Genomic DNA, 17,327 nt, shown 5'->3' with positions numbered 1-17,327 from the left:
CGCATGTGAGGGTTGAGATTTGCTCACAGGTCTTGCAGGGCTCCGAAAGGAGCTAATCGCGGTTAAGATTGTGCTCAGAGGTAATACTGCATTTGGGTATTTGTTTCAGTTCCAGATTTACTGCTTCGCATGTGAGGGTTGAGTATGCTCACAGGCCTTGCAGGGCTCCGAAAGGAGCTAATCGCGGTTAAGATTGTGCTCAGAGGTAATATTGCATTTGGGTATTTGTTTCAGTTCCAGATTTACTGCTTCGCATATGAGGGTTGAGATTTGCTCACAGGCCTTGCAGGGCTCCGAAAGGAGCTAATCGCGGTTAAGATAGTGCTCAGAGGTAATACTGCATTTGGGTATTTGTTTCAGTTCCAGATTTACTGCTCCGCCTGTGAGGGTTGACATTTGCTCACAGGCCATGCAGGGCTCCGAAAGGAGCTATCGCGGTTAAGATTGTGCTCAGAGGTAATACTGCATTTGGGTATTTGTTTCAGTTCCAGATTTACTGCTTCGCATGTGAGGGTTGAGATTTGCTCACAGGCCTTGCAGGGCTCCGAAAGGAGCTAATCGCGGTTAAGACTGTGCTCAGAGGTAATACTGCATTTGGGTATTTGTTTCAGTTCCAGATTTACTGCTTCGCATGTGAGGGTTGAGATTTGCTCACAGGCCTTGCAGAGCTCCGAAAGGAGCTAATCGCGGTTAAGATTGTGCTCAGAGGTGATATTGCATTTGTGTATTCGTTTCAGTTCCAGATTTACTGCTTCGCATGTGAGGGTTGAGATTTGCTCACAGGCCTTGCAGGGCTCCGAAAGGAGCTAATCGCGGTTAAGATTGTGCTCAGAGGTAATACTGCATTTGGGTATTTGTTTCAGTTCCAGATTTACTGCTTCGCATGTGAGGGTTGAGATTTGCTCACAGGCCTTGCAGGGCTCCGAAAGGAGCTAATCGCGGTTAAGATTGTGCTCAGAGGTGATATTGCATTTGGGTATTTGTTTCAGTTCCAGATTTACTGCTTCGCATGTGAGGGTTGAGATTTGCTCACAGATCTTGCAGGGCTCCGAAAGGAGCTAATCGCGGTTAAGATTGTGCTCAGAGGTAATACTGCATTTGGGTATTTGTTTCAGTTCCAGATTTACTGCTTCGCATGGGAGGGTTGAGATTTGCTCACAGGCCTTGCAGGGCTCCGAAAGGAGCTAATCGCGGTTAGGATTGTGCTCAGAGGTAATATAGCATTTGGGTATTTGTTTCAGTTCCAGATTTACTGCTTCGCATGTGAGGGTTGAGATTTGCTCACAGGTCTTGCAGGGCTCCGAAAGGAGCTAATCGCGGTTAAGATTGTGCTCAGAGGTAATACTGCATTTGGGTATTTGTTTCAGTTCCAGATTTACTGCTTCGCATGTGAGGGTTGAGTATGCTCACAGGCCTTGCAGGGCTCCGAAAGGAGCTAATCGCGGTTAAGATTGTGCTCAGAGGTAATATTGCATTTGGGTATTTGTTTCAGTTCCAGATTTACTGCTTCGCATATGAGGGTTGAGATTTGCTCACAGGCCTTGCAGGGCTCCGAAAGGAGCTAATCGCGGTTAAGATAGTGCTCAGAGGTAATATTGCATTTGGGTATTTGTTTCAGTTCCAGATTTACTGCTCCGCATGTGAGGGTTGACATTTGCTCACAGGCCATGCAGGGCTCCGAAAGGAGCTATCGCGGTTAAGATTGTGCTCAGAGGTAATACTGCATTTGGGTATTTGTTTCAGTTCCAGATTTACTGCTTCGCATGTGAGGGTTGAGATTTGCTCACAGGCCTTGCAGGGCTCCGAAAGGAGCTAATCGCGGTTAAGACTGTGCTCAGAGGTAATACTGCATTTGGGTATTTGTTTCAGTTCCAGATTTACTGCTTCGCATGTGAGGGTTGAGATTTGCTCACAGGCCTTGCAGAGCTCCGAAAGGAGCTATCGCGGTTAAGATTGTGCTCAGAGGTGATATTGCATTTGTGTATTCGTTTCAGTTCCAGATTTACTGCTTCGCATGTGAGGGTTGAGATTTGCTCACAGGCCTTGCAGGGCTCCGAAAGGAGCTAATCGCGGTTAAGATTGTGCTCAGAGGTAATACTGCATTTGGGTATTTGTTTCAGTTCCGGATTTACTGCTTCGCATGTGAGGGTTGAGATTTGCTCACAGGCCTTGCAGGGCTCCGAAAGGAGCTAATCGCGGTTAAGATTGTGCTCAGAGGTGATATTGCATTTGGGTATTTGTTTCAGTTCCAGATTTACTGCTTCGCATGTGAGGGTTGAGATTTGCTCACAGATCTTGCAGGGCTCCGAAAGGAGCTAATCGCGGTTAAGATTGTGCTCAGAGGTAATACTGCATTTGGGTATTTGTTTCAGTTCCAGATTTACTGCTTCGCATGGGAGGGTTGAGATTTGCTCACAGGCCTTGCAGGGCTCCGAAAGGAGCTAATCGCGGTTAGGATTGTGCTCAGAGGTAATATAGCATTTGGGTATTTGTTTCAGTTCCAGATTTACTGCTTCGCATGTGAGGGTTGAGATTTGCTCACAGGTCTTGCAGGGCTCCGAAAGGAGCTAATCGCGGTTAAGATTGTGCTCAGAGGTAATACTGCATTTGGGTATTTGTTTCAGTTCCAGATTTACTGCTTCGCATGTGAGGGTTGAGTATGCTCACAGGCCTTGCAGGGCTCCGAAAGGAGCTAATCGCGGTTAAGATTGTGCTCAGAGGTAATATTGCATTTGGGTATTTGTTTCAGTTCCAGATTTACTGCTTCGCATATGAGGGTTGAGATTTGCTCACAGGCCTTGCAGGGCTCCGAAAGGAGCTAATCGCGGTTAAGATTGTGCTCAGAGGTAATACTGCATTTGGGTATTTGTTTCAGTTCCAGATTTACTGCTCCGCATGTGAGGGTTGACATTTGCTCACAGGCCATGCAGGGCTCCGAAAGGAGCTATCGCGGTTAATATTGTGCTCAGAGGTAATACTGCATTTGGGTATTTGTTTCAGTTCCAGATTTACTGCTTCGCATGTGAGGGTTGAGATTTGCTCACAGGCCTTGCAGGGCTCCGAAAGGAGCTAATCGCGGTTAAGACTGTGCTCAGAGGTAATACTGCATTTGGGTATTTGTTTCAGTTCCAGATTTACTGCTTCGCATGTGAGGGTTGAGATTTGCTCACAGGCCTTGCAGGGCTCCGAAAGGAGCTAATCGCGGTTAAGATTGTGCTCAGAGGTGATATTGCATTTGTGTATTCGTTTCAGTTCCAGATTTACTGCTTCGCATGTGAGGGTTGAGATTTGCTCACAGGCCTTGCAGGGCTCCGAAAGGAGTTAATCGCGGTTAAGATTGTGCTCAGAGGTAATACTGCATTTGGGTATTTGTTTCAGTTCCAGATTTACTGCTTCGCATGTGAGGGTTGAGTATGCTCACAGGCCTTGCAGGGCTCCGAAAGGAGCTAATCGCGGTTAAGATTGTGCTCAGAATGATATTGCATTTGGGTATTTGTTTCAGTTTCAGATTTACTGCTTCGCATGTGAGGGTTGAGATTTGCTCACAGGCCTTGCAGGGCTCCGAAACGAGCTAATCGCGGTTAAGATTGTGCTCAGAGGTAATAGTGCATTTGGGTATTTGTTTCAGTTCCAGATTTACTGCTTCGCATGTGAGGTTTGAGATTTGCTCACAGGCCTTGCAGGGCTCCGAAAGGAGCTAATCGCGGTTAAGATTGTGCTCAGAGGTGATATTGCATTTGGGTCTGTTTCAGTTCCAGATTTACTGCTTCGCATGTGAGGGTTGAGATTTGCTCACAGGCCTTGCAGGGCTCCGAAAGGAGCTAATCGCGGTTAAGATTGTGCTCAGAGGTAATACTGCATTTGGGTATTTGTTTCAGTTCCAGATTTACTGCTTCGCATGTGAGGGTTGAGTATGCTCACAGGCCTTGCAGGGCTCCGAAAGGAGCTAATCGCGGTTAAGACTGTGCTCAGAGGTAATATTGCATTTGGGTATTTGTTTCAGTTCCAGATTTACTGCTTCGCATGTGAGGGTTGAGATTTGCTCACAGGCCTTGCAGGGCTCCGAAAGGAGCTAATCACGGTTAAGACTGTGCTCAGAGGTAATACTGCTTTGGGTATTTGTTTCAGTTCCAGATTTACTGCTTCGCATGTGAGGGTTGAGTATGCTCACAGGCCTTGCAGGGCTCCGAAAGGAGCTAATCGCGGTTAAGATTGTGCTCAGAGGTGATATTGCATTTGGGTATTCGTTTCAGTTCCAGATTTACTGCTTCGCATGTGAGGGTTGAGATTTGCTCACAGGCCTTGCAGGGCTCCGAAAGGAGCTAATCGCGGTTAAGATTGTGCTCAGAGGTAATACTGCATTTGGGTATTTGTTTCAGTTCCAGATTTACTGCTTCGCATGTGAGGGTTGAGTATGCTCACAGGCCTTGCAGGGCTCCGAAAGGAGCTAATCGCGGTTAAGATTGTGCTCAAAGGTGATATTGCATTTGGGTATTTGTTTCAGTTCCAGATTTACTGCTTCGCATGTGAGGGTTGAGATTTGCTCACAGGCCTAGCAGGGCTCCGAAAGGAGCTAATCGCGGTTAAGATTGTGCTCAGAGGTAATACTGCATTTGGGTATTTGTTTCAGTTCCAGATTTACTGCTTCGCATGTGAGGATTGAGTATGCTCACAGGCCTTGCAGGGCTCCGAAAGGAGCTAATCGCGGTTAAGATTGTGCTCAGAGGTAATATTGCATTTGGGTATTTGTTTCAGTTCTAGATTTACTGCTTCGCATGTGAGGGTTGAGATTTGCTCACAGGCCTTGCAGGGCTCCGAAAGGAGCTAATCGCGGTTAAGATTGTGCTCAGAGGTAATACTGCATTTGGGTATTTGTTTCAGTTCCAGATTTACTGCTTCGCATGTGAGGGTTGAGATTTGCTCACAGGCCTTGCAGGGCTCCGAAAGGAGCTAATCGCGGTTAAGATTGTGCTCAGAGGTGATATTGCATTTGGGTATTTGTTTCAGTTCCAGATTTACTGCTTCGCATGTGAGGGTTGAGATTTGCTCACAGATCTTGCAGGGCTCCGAAAGGAGCTAATCGCGGTTAAGATTGTGCTCAGAGGTGATATTGCATTTGGGTATTTGTTTCAGTTCCAGATTTACTGCTTCGCATGTGAGGGTTGAGATTTGCTCACAGATCTTGCAGGGCTCCGAAAGGAGCTAATCGCGGTTAAGATTGTGCTCAGAGGTAATACTGCATTTGGGTATTTGTTTCAGTTCCAGATTTACTGCTTCGCATGGGAGGGTTGAGATTTGCTCACAGGCCTTGCAGGGCTCCGAAAGGAGCTAATCGCGGTTAGGATTGTGCTCAGAGGTAATATAGCATTTGGGTATTTGTTTCAGTTCCAGATTTACTGCTTCGCATGTGAGGGTTGAGATTTGCTCACAGGTCTTGCAGGGCTCCGAAAGGAGCTAATCGCGGTTAAGATTGTGCTCAGAGGTAATACTGCATTTGGGTATTTGTTTCAGTTCCAGATTTACTGCTTCGCATGTGAGGGTTGAGTATGCTCACAGGCCTTGCAGGGCTCCGAAAGGAGCTAATCGCGGTTAAGATTGTGCTCAGAGGTAATATTGCATTTGGGTATTTGTTTCAGTTCCAGATTTACTGCTTCGCATATGAGGGTTGAGATTTGCTCACAGGCCTTGCAGGGCTCCGAAAGGAGCTAATCGCGGTTAAGATAGTGCTCAGAGGTAATACTGCATTTGGGTATTTGTTTCAGTTCCAGATTTACTGCTCCGCATGTGAGGGTTGACATTTGCTCACAGGCCATGCAGGGCTCTGAAAGGAGCTATCGCGGTTAAGATTGTGCTCAGAGGTAATACTGCATTTGGGTATTTGTTTCAGTTCCAGATTTACTGCTTCGCATGTGAGGGTTGAGATTTGCTCACAGGCCTTGCAGGGCTCCGAAAGGAGCTAATCGCGGTTAAGACTGTGCTCAGAGGTAATACTGCATTTGGGTATTTGTTTCAGTTCCAGATTTACTGCTTCGCATGTGAGGGTTGAGATTTGCTCACAGGCCTTGCAGAGCTCCGAAAGGAGCTAATCGCGGTTAAGATTGTGCTCAGAGGTGATATTGCATTTGTGTATTCGTTTCAGTTCCAGATTTACTGCTTCGCATGTGAGGGTTGAGATTTGCTCACAGGCCTTGCAGGGCTCCGAAAGGAGCTAATCGCGGTTAAGATTGTGCTCAGAGGTAATACTGCATTTGGGTATTTGTTTCAGTTCCAGATTTACTGCTTCGCATGTGAGGGTTGAGATTTGCTCACAGGCCTTGCAGGGCTCCGAAAGGAGCTAATCGCGGTTAAGATTGTGCTCAGAGGTGATATTGCATTTGGGTATTTGTTTCAGTTCCAGATTTACTGCTTCGCATGTGAGGGTTGAGATTTGCTCACAGATCTTGCAGGGCTCCGAAAGGAGCTAATCGCGGTTAAGATTGTGCTCAGAGGTAATACTGCATTTGGGTATTTGTTTCAGTTCCAGATTTACTGCTTCGCATGGGAGGGTTGAGATTTGCTCACAGGCCTTGCAGGGCTCCGAAAGGAGCTAATCGCGGTTAGGATTGTGCTCAGAGGTAATATAGCATTTGGGTATTTGTTTCAGTTCCAGATTTACTGCTTCGCATGTGAGGGTTGAGATTTGCTCACAGGTCTTGCAGGGCTCCGAAAGGAGCTAATCGCGGTTAAGATTGTGCTCAGAGGTAATACTGCATTTGGGTATTTGTTTCAGTTCCAGATTTACTGCTTCGCATGTGAGGGTTGAGTATGCTCACAGGCCTTGCAGGGCTCCGAAAGGAGCTAATCGCGGTTAAGATTGTGCTCAGAGGTAATATTGCATTTGGGTATTTGTTTCAGTTCCAGATTTACTGCTTCGCATATGAGGGTTGAGATTTGCTCACAGGCCTTGCAGGGCTCCGAAAGGAGCTAATCGCGGTTAAGATTGTGCTCAGAGGTAATACTGCATTTGGGTATTTGTTTCAGTTCCAGATTTACTGCTCCGCATGTGAGGGTTGACATTTGCTCACAGGCCATGCAGGGCTCCGAAAGGAGCTATCGCGGTTAATATTGTGCTCAGAGGTAATACTGCATTTGGGTATTTGTTTCAGTTCCAGATTTACTGCTTCGCATGTGAGGGTTGAGATTTGCTCACAGGCCTTGCAGGGCTCCGAAAGGAGCTAATCGCGGTTAAGACTGTGCTCAGAGGTAATACTGCATTTGGGTATTTGTTTCAGTTCCAGATTTACTGCTTCGCATGTGAGGGTTGAGATTTGCTCACAGGCCTTGCAGGGCTCCGAAAGGAGCTAATCGCGGTTAAGATTGTGCTCAGAGGTGATATTGCATTTGTGTATTCGTTTCAGTTCCAGATTTACTGCTTCGCATGTGAGGGTTGAGATTTGCTCACAGGCCTTGCAGGGCTCCGAAAGGAGCTAATCGCGGTTAAGATTGTGCTCAGAGGTAATACTGCATTTGGGTATTTGTTTCAGTTCCAGATTTACTGCTTCGCATGTGAGGGTTGAGTATGCTCACAGGCCTTGCAGGGCTCCGAAAGGAGCTAATCGCGGTTAAGATTGTGCTCAGAATGATATTGCATTTGGGTATTTGTTTCAGTTTCAGATTTACTGCTTCGCATGTGAGGGTTGAGATTTGCTCACAGGCCTTGCAGGGCTCCGAAACGAGCTAATCGCGGTTAAGATTGTGCTCAGAGGTAATAGTGCATTTGGGTATTTGTTTCAGTTCCAGATTTACTGCTTCGCATGTGAGGTTTGAGATTTGCTCACAGGCCTTGCAGGGCTCCGAAAGGAGCTAATCGCGGTTAAGATTGTGCTCAGAGGTGATATTGCATTTGGGTCTGTTTCAGTTCCAGATTTACTGCTTCGCATGTGAGGGTTGAGATTTGCTCACAGGCCTTGCAGGGCTCCGAAAGGAGCTAATCGCGGTTAAGATTGTGCTCAGAGGTAATACTGCATTTGGGTATTTGTTTCAGTTCCAGATTTACTGCTTCGCATGTGAGGGTTGAGTATGCTCACAGGCCTTGCAGGGCTCCGAAAGGAGCTAATCGCGGTTAAGACTGTGCTCAGAGGTAATATTGCATTTGGGTATTTGTTTCAGTTCCAGATTTACTGCTTCGCATGTGAGGGTTGAGATTTGCTCACAGGCCTTGCAGGGCTCCGAAAGGAGCTAATCACGGTTAAGACTGTGCTCAGAGGTAATACTGCTTTGGGTATTTGTTTCAGTTCCAGATTTACTGCTTCGCATGTGAGGGTTGAGTATGCTCACAGGCCTTGCAGGGCTCCGAAAGGAGCTAATCGCGGTTAAGATTGTGCTCAGAGGTGATATTGCATTTGGGTATTCGTTTCAGTTCCAGATTTACTGCTTCGCATGTGAGGGTTGAGATTTGCTCACAGGCCTTGCAGGGCTCCGAAAGGAGCTAATCGCGGTTAAGATTGTGCTCAGAGGTAATACTGCATTTGGGTATTTGTTTCAGTTCCAGATTTACTGCTTCGCATGTGAGGGTTGAGTATGCTCACAGGCCTTGCAGGGCTCCGAAAGGAGCTAATCGCGGTTAAGATTGTGCTCAAAGGTGATATTGCATTTGGGTATTTGTTTCAGTTCCAGATTTACTGCTTCGCATGTGAGGGTTGAGATTTGCTCACAGGCCTAGCAGGGCTCCGAAAGGAGCTAATCGCGGTTAAGATTGTGCTCAGAGGTAATACTGCATTTGGGTATTTGTTTCAGTTCCAGATTTACTGCTTCGCATGTGAGGATTGAGTATGCTCACAGGCCTTGCAGGGCTCCGAAAGGAGCTAATCGCGGTTAAGATTGTGCTCAGAGGTAATATTGCATTTGGGTATTTGTTTCAGTTCTAGATTTACTGCTTCGCATGTGAGGGTTGAGATTTGCTCACAGGCCTTGCAGGGCTCCGAAAGGAGCTAATCGCGGTTAAGATTGTGCTCAGAGGTAATACTGCATTTGGGTATTTGTTTCAGTTCCAGATTTACTGCTTCGCATGTGAGGGTTGAGATTTGCTCACAGGCCTTGCAGGGCTCCGAAAGGAGCTAATCGCGGTTAAGATTGTGCTCAGAGGTGATATTGCATTTGGGTATTTGTTTCAGTTCCAGATTTACTGCTTCGCATGTGAGGGTTGAGATTTGCTCACAGATCTTGCAGGGCTCCGAAAGGAGCTAATCGCGGTTAAGATTGTGCTCAGAGGTAATACTGCATTTGGGTATTTGTTTCAGTTCCAGATTTACTGCTTCGCATGGGAGGGTTGAGATTTGCTCACAGGCCTTGCAGGGCTCCGAAAGGAGCTAATCGCGGTTAGGATTGTGCTCAGAGGTAATATTGCATTTGGGTATTTGTTTCAGTTCCAGATTTACTGCTTCGCATGTGAGGGTTGAGATTTGCTCACAGGTCTTGCAGGGCTCCGAAAGGAGCTAATCGCGGTTAAGATTGTGCTCAGAGGTAATACTGCATTTGGGTATTTGTTTCAGTTCCAGATTTACTGCTTCGCATGTGAGGGTTGAGATTTGCTCACAGGCCTTGCAGGGCTCCGAAAGGAGCTAATCGCGGTTAAGATTGTGCTCAGAGGTGATATTGCATTTGGGTCTTTGTTTCAGTTCCAGATTTACTGCTTCGCATGTGAGGGATGAGATTTGCTCACAGGCCTTGCAGGGCTCCGAAAGGAGCTAATCACGGTTAAGACTGTGCTCAGAGGTAATACTGCTTTGGGTATTTGTTTCAGTTCCAGATTTACTGCTTCGCATGTGAGGGTTGAGTGTGCTCACAGGCCTTGCAGGGCTCCGAAAGGAGCTAATCGCGGTTAAGATTGTGCTCAGAGGTGATATTGCATTTGGGTATTCGTTTCAGTTCCAGATTTACTGCTTCGCATGTGAGGGTTGAGATTTGCTCACAGGCCTTGCAGGGCTCCGAAAGGAGCTATTCGCGGTTAAGATTGTGCTCAGAGGTGATATTGCATTTGGGTATTTGTTTCAGTTCCAGATTTACTGCTTCGCATGTGAGGGTTGAGATTTGCTCACAGGCCTTGCAGGGCTCCGAAAGGAGCTAATCGCATTTAAGATTGTGCTCAGAGGTAATACTGCATTTGGGTATTTGTTTCAGTTCCAGATTTACTGCTTCGCATGTGAGGATTGAGTATGCTCACAGGCCTTGCAGGGCTCCGAAAGGAGCTAATCGCGGTTAAGATTGTGCTCAGAGGTAATATTGCATTTGGGTATTCGTTTCAGTTCCAGATTTACTGCTTCGCATGTGAGGGTTGAGATTTGCTCACAGGCCTTGCAGGGCTCCGAAAGGAGCTATTCGCGGTTAAGATTGTGCTCAGAGGTGATATTGCATTTGGGTATTTGTTTCAGTTCCAGATTTACTGCTTCGCATGTGAGGGTTGAGATTTGCTCACAGGCCTTGCAGGGCTCCGAAAGGAGCTAATCGCGGTTAAGATTGTGCTCAGAGGTAATACTGCATTTGGGTATTTGTTTCAGTTCCAGATTTACTGCTTCGCATGTGAGGATTGAGTATGCTCACAGGCCTTGCAGGGCTCCGAAAGGAGCTAATCGCGGTTAAGATTGTGCTCAGAGGTAATATTGCATTTGGGTATTTGTTTCAGTTCTAGATTTACTGCTTCGCATGTGAGGGTTGAGATTTGCTCACAGGCCTTGCAGGGCTCCGAAAGGAGCTAATCGCGGTTAAGATTGTGCTCAGAGGTAATACTGCATTTGGGTATTTGTTTCAGTTCCAGATTTACTGCTTCGCATGTGAGGGTTGAGATTTGCTCACAGGCCTTGCAGGGCTCCGAAAGGAGCTAATCGCGGTTAAGATTGTGCTCAGAGGTGATATTGCATTTGGGTATTTGTTTCAGTTCCAGATTTACTGCTTCGCATGTGAGGGTTGAGATTTGCTCACAGATCTTGCAGGGCTCCGAAAGGAGCTAATCGCGGTTAGGATTGTGCTCAGAGGTAATACTGCATTTGGGTATTTGTTTCAGTTCCAGATTTACTGCTTCGCATGGGAGGGTTGAGATTTGCTCACAGGCCTTGCAGGGCTCCGAAAGGAGCTAATCGCGGTTAGGATTGTGCTCAGAGGTAATATTGCATTTGGGTATTTGTTTCAGTTCCAGATTTACTGCTTCGCATGTGAGGGTTGAGATTTGCTCACAGGTCTTGCAGGGCTCCGAAAGGAGCTAATCGCGGTTAAGATTGTGCTCAGAGGTAATACTGCATTTGGGTATTTGTTTCAGTTCCAGATTTACTGCTTCGCATGTGAGGGTTGAGTATGCTCACAGGCCTTGCAGGGCTCCGAAAGGAGCTAATCGCGGTTAAGATTGTGCTCAGAGGTAATATTGCATTTGGGTATTTGTTTCAGTTCCAGATTTACTGCTTCGCATATGAGGGTTGAGATTTGCTCACAGGCCTTGCAGGGCTCCGAAAGGAGCTAATCGCGGTTAAGATAGTGCTCAGAGGTAATACTGCATTTGGGTATTTGTTTCAGTTCCAGATTTACTGCTCCGCATGTGAGGGTTGACATTTGCTCACAGGCCATGCAGGGCTCCGAAAGGAGCTATCGCGGTTAAGATTGTGCTCAGAGGTAATACTGCATTTGGGTATTTGTTTCAGTTCCAGATTTACTGCTTCGCATGTGAGGGTTGAGATTTGCTCACAGGCCTTGCAGGGCTCCGAAAGGAGCTAATCGCGGTTAAGACTGTGCTCAGAGGTAATACTGCATTTGGGTATTTGTTTCAGTTCCAGATTTACTGCTTCGCATGTGAGGGTTGAGATTTGCTCACAGGCCTTGCAGAGCTCCGAAAGGAGCTAATCGCGGTTAAGATTGTGCTCAGAGGTGATATTGCATTTGTGTATTCGTTTCAGTTCCAGATTTACTGCTTCGCATGTGAGGGTTGAGATTTGCTCACAGGCCTTGCAGGGCTCCGAAAGGAGCTAATCGCGGTTAAGATTGTGCTCAGAGGTAATACTGCATTTGGGTATTTGTTTCAGTTCCAGATTTACTGCTTCGCATGTGAGGGTTGAGATTTGCTCACAGGCCTTGCAGGGCTCCGAAAGGAGCTAATCGCGGTTAAGATTGTGCTCAGAGGTGATATTGCATTTGGGTATTTGTTTCAGTTCCAGATTTACTGCTTCGCATGTGAGGGTTGAGATTTGCTCACAGATCTTGCAGGGCTCCGAAAGGAGCTAATCGCGGTTAAGATTGTGCTCAGAGGTAATACTGCATTTGGGTATTTGTTTCAGTTCCAGATTTACTGCTTCGCATGGGAGGGTTGAGATTTGCTCACAGGCCTTGCAGGGCTCCGAAAGGAGCTAATCGCGGTTAGGATTGTGCTCAGAGGTAATATAGCATTTGGGTATTTGTTTCAGTTCCAGATTTACTGCTTCGCATGTGAGGGTTGAGATTTGCTCACAGGTCTTGCAGGGCTCCGAAAGGAGCTAATCGCGGTTAAGATTGTGCTCAGAGGTAATACTGCATTTGGGTATTTGTTTCAGTTCCAGATTTACTGCTTCGCATGTGAGGGTTGAGTATGCTCACAGGCCTTGCAGGGCTCCGAAAGGAGCTAATCGCGGTTAAGATTGTGCTCAGAGGTAATATTGCATTTGGGTATTTGTTTCAGTTCCAGATTTACTGCTTCGCATATGAGGGTTGAGATTTGCTCACAGGCCTTGCAGGGCTCCGAAAGGAGCTAATCGCGGTTAAGATTGTGCTCAGAGGTAATACTGCATTTGGGTATTTGTTTCAGTTCCAGATTTACTGCTCCGCATGTGAGGGTTGACATTTGCTCACAGGCCATGCAGGGCTCCGAAAGGAGCTATCGCGGTTAATATTGTGCTCAGAGGTAATACTGCATTTGGGTATTTGTTTCAGTTCCAGATTTACAGCTTCGCATGTGAGGGTTGAGATTTGCTCACAGGCCTTGCAGGGCTCCGAAAGGAGCTAATCGCGGTTAAGACTGTGCTCAGAGGTAATACTGCATTTGGGTATTTGTTTCAGTTCCAGATTTACTGCTTCGCATGTGAGGGTTGAGATTTGCTCACAGGCCTTGCAGGGCTCCGAAAGGAGCTAATCGCGGTTAAGATTGTGCTCAGAGGTGATATTGCATTTGTGTATTCGTTTCAGTTCCAGATTTACTGCTTCGCATGTGAGGGTTGAGATTTGCTCACAGGCCTTGCAGGGCTCCGAAAGGAGCTAATCGCGGTTAAGATTGTGCTCAGAGGTAATACTGCATTTGGGTATTTGTTTCAGTTCCAGATTTACTGCTTCGCATGTGAGGGTTGAGTATGCTCACAGGCCTTGCAGGGCTCCGAAAGGAGCTAATCGCGGTTAAGATTGTGCTCAGAATGATATTGCATTTGGGTATTTGTTTCAGTTTCAGATTTACTGCTTCGCATGTGAGGGTTGAGTATGCTCACAGGCCTTGCAGGGCTCCGAAAGGAGCTAATCGCGGTTAAGATTGTGCTCAGAGGTAATATTGCATTTGGGTATTTGTTTCAGTTCCAGATTTACTGCTTCGCATATGAGGGTTGAGATTTGCTCACAGGCCTTGCAGGGCTCCGAAAGGAGCTAATCGCGGTTAAGATTGTGCTCAGAGGTAATACTGCATTTGGGTATTTGTTTCAGTTCCAGATTTACTGCTCCGCATGTGAGGGTTGACATTTGCTCACAGGCCATGCAGGGCTCCGAAAGGAGCTATCGCGGTTAATATTGTGCTCAGAGGTAATACTGCATTTGGGTATTTGTTTCAGTTCCAGATTTACTGCTTCGCATGTGAGGGTTGAGATTTGCTCACAGGCCTTGCAGGGCTCCGAAAGGAGCTAATCGCGGTTAAGACTGTGCTCAGAGGTAATACTGCATTTGGGTATTTGTTTCAGTTCCAGATTTACTGCTTCGCATGTGAGGGTTGAGATTTGCTCACAGGCCTTGCAGGGCTCCGAAAGGAGCTAATCGCGGTTAAGATTGTGCTCAGAGGTGATATTGCATTTGTGTATTCGTTTCAGTTCCAGATTTACTGCTTCGCATGTGAGGGTTGAGATTTGCTCACAGGCCTTGCAGGGCTCCGAAAGGAGCTAATCGCGGTTAAGATTGTGCTCAGAGGTAATACTGCATTTGGGTATTTGTTTCAGTTCCAGATTTACTGCTTCGCATGTGAGGGTTGAGTATGCTCACAGGCCTTGCAGGGCTCCGAAAGGAGCTAATCGCGGTTAAGATTGTGCTCAGAATGATATTGCATTTGGGTATTTGTTTCAGTTTCAGATTTACTGCTTCGCATGTGAGGGTTGAGATTTGCTCACAGGCCTTGCAGGGCTCCGAAACGAGCTAATCGCGGTTAAGATTGTGCTCAGAGGTAATAGTGCATTTGGGTATTTGTTTCAGTTCCAGATTTACTGCTTCGCATGTGAGGTTTGAGATTTGCTCACAGGCCTTGCAGGGCTCCGAAAGGAGCTAATCGCGGTTAAGATTGTGCTCAGAGGTGATATTGCATTTGGGTCTGTTTCAGTTCCAGATTTACTGCTTCGCATGTGAGGGTTGAGATTTGCTCACAGGCCTTGCAGGGCTCCGAAAGGAGCTAATCGCGGTTAAGATTGTGCTCAGAGGTAATACTGCATTTGGGTATTTGTTTCAGTTCCAGATTTACTGCTTCGCATGTGAGGGTTGAGTATGCTCACAGGCCTTGCAGGGCTCCGAAAGGAGCTAATCGCGGTTAAGACTGTGCTCAGAGGTAATATTGCATTTGGGTATTTGTTTCAGTTCCAGATTTACTGCTTCGCATGTGAGGGTTGAGATTTGCTCACAGGCCTTGCAGGGCTCCGAAAGGAGCTAATCACGGTTAAGATTGTGCTCAGAGGTAATACTGCATTTGGGTATTTGTTTCAGTTCCAGATTTACTGCTTCGCATGTGAGGGTTGAGATTTGCTCACAGGCCTTGCAGGGCTCCGAAAGGAGCTAATCGCGGTTAAGATTGTGCTCAGAGGTAATATTGCATTTGGGTATTTGTTTCAGTTCCAGATTTACTGCTTCGCATGTGAGGGTTGAGATTTGCTCACAGGCCTTGCAGGGCTCCGAAAGGAGCTAATCGCGGTTAAGATTGTGCTCAGAGGTAATACTGCATTTGGGTATTTTTTTCAGTTCCAGATTTACTGCTTCGCATGTGAGGGTTGAGTATGCTCACAGGCCTTGCAGGGCTCCGAAAGGAGCTAATCGCGGTTAAGACTGTGCTCAGAGGTAATATTGCATTTGGGTATTTGTTTCAGTTCCAGATTTACTGCTTCGCATGTGAGGGTTGAGATTTGCTCACAGGCCTTGAGGGGCTCCGAAAGGAGCTAATCACGGTTAAGATTGTGCTCAGAGGTAATACTGCATTTGGGTATTTGTTTCAGTTCCAGATTTACTGCTTCGCATGTGAGGGTTGTGATTTCCCACAGGCCTTGCAGGGCTCTGAAAGGAGCTAATCGCGGTTAAGATTGTGCTCAGAGGTAATACTGCATTTGGGTATTTGTTTCAGTTCCAGATTTACTGCTTCGCATGTGAAGGTTGAGATTTGCCCACAGGATTTCCAGGGCTCCGAAAGGAGCTAATGCGGTTAAGATTGTGCTCAGAGGTAATATTGCATTTGGGTATTTGTTTCAGTTCCAGATTTACTGCTTCGCAAGTGAGGGTTGAGATTTGCCAACAGCCCTTGCAGGGCTCCGAAAGGACTAATCGCGGTTAAGATTGTGCTCAGAGGTAATATTGCATTTGTGTATTTGTTTCAGTTCCAGATTTACTGCTTCGCATGTGAGGGTTGAGATTTGCTCACAGGCCTTGCAGGGCTCCAAAAGGAGCTAATCGCGGTTAAGATTGTGCTGAGAGGTGATATTGCATTTGGGACTTTGTTTCAGTTCCAGATTTACTCCTTCGCATGTGAGGGTTGAGATTTGCTCACAGGCCTTGCAGGGCTCCGAAAGGAGCTAATCGCGGTTAAGATTGTGCTCAGAGGTAATACTGCATTTGGGTATTTGTTTCAGTTCCAGATTTACTGCTTCGCATGGGAGGGTTGAGATTTGCTCACAGGCCTTGCAGGGCTCCGAAAGGAGCTAATCGCGGTTAGGATTGTGCTCAGAGGTAATATAGCATTTGGGTATTTGTTTCAGTTCCAGATTTACTGCTTCGCATGTGAGGGTTGAGATTTGCTCACAGGTCTTGCAGGGCTCCGAAAGGAGCTAATCGCGGTTAAGATTGTGCTCAGAGGTAATACTGCATTTGGGTATTTGTTTCAGTTCCAGATTTACTGCTTCGCATGTGAGGGTTGAGTATGCTCACAGGCCTTGCAGGGCTCCGAAAGGAGCTAATCGCGGTTAAGATTGTGCTCAGAGGTAATATTGCATTTGGGTATTTGTTTCAGTTCCAGATTTACTGCTTCGCATATGAGGGTTGAGATTTGCTCACAGGCCTTGCAGGGCTCCGAAAGGAGCTAATCGCGGTTAAGATTGTGCTCAGAGGTAATACTGCATTTGGGTATTTGTTTCAGTTCCAGATTTACTGCTCCGCATGTGAGGGTTGACATTTGCTCACAGGCCATGCAGGGCTCCGAAAGGAACTATCGCGGTTAATATTGTGCTCAGAGGTAATACTGCATTTGGGTATTTGTTTCAGTTCCAGATTTACTGCTTCGCATGTGAGGGTTGAGATTTGCTCACAGGCCTTGCAGGGCTCCGAAAGGAGCTAATCGCGGTTAAGACTGTGCTCAGAGGTAATACTGCATTTGGGTATTTGTTTCAGTTCCAGATTTACTGCTTCGCATGTGAGGTTTGAGATTTGCTCACAGGCCTTGCAGGGCTCCGAAAGGAGCTAATCGCGGTTAAGATTGTGCTCAGAGGTGATATTGCATTTGGGTCTGTTTCAGTTCCAGATTTACTGCTTCGCATGTGAGGGTTGAGATTTGCTCACAGGCCTTGCAGGGCTCCGAAAGGAGCTAATCGCGGTTAAGATTGTGCTCAGAGGTAATACTGCATTTGGGTATTTGTTTCAGTTCCAGATTTACTGCTTCGCATGTGAGGGTTGAGATATGCTCACAGGCCTTGCAGGGCTCCGAAAGGAGCTAATCGCGGTTAAGATTGTGCTCAGAGGTGATATTGCATTTGGGTATTTGTTTCAGTTTCAGATTTACTGCTTCGCATGTGAGGGTTGAGTATGCTCACAGGCCTTGCAGGGCTCCGAAAGGAGCTAATCGCGGTTAAGATTGTGCTCAGAGGTAATATTGCATTTGGGTATTTGTTTCAGTTCCAGATTTA

The sequence above is a fragment of the Amblyomma mixtum genome, chromosome 2, assembly GCF_055824585.1.
Source record: "Amblyomma mixtum isolate Tamu chromosome 2, ASM5582458v1, whole genome shotgun sequence".
NCBI lineage: Eukaryota > Metazoa > Arthropoda > Arachnida > Ixodida > Ixodidae > Amblyomma > Amblyomma mixtum.
The sequence above is the reverse complement of the archived record's forward strand: the minus strand, read 5'-3'. Positions refer to the sequence as shown.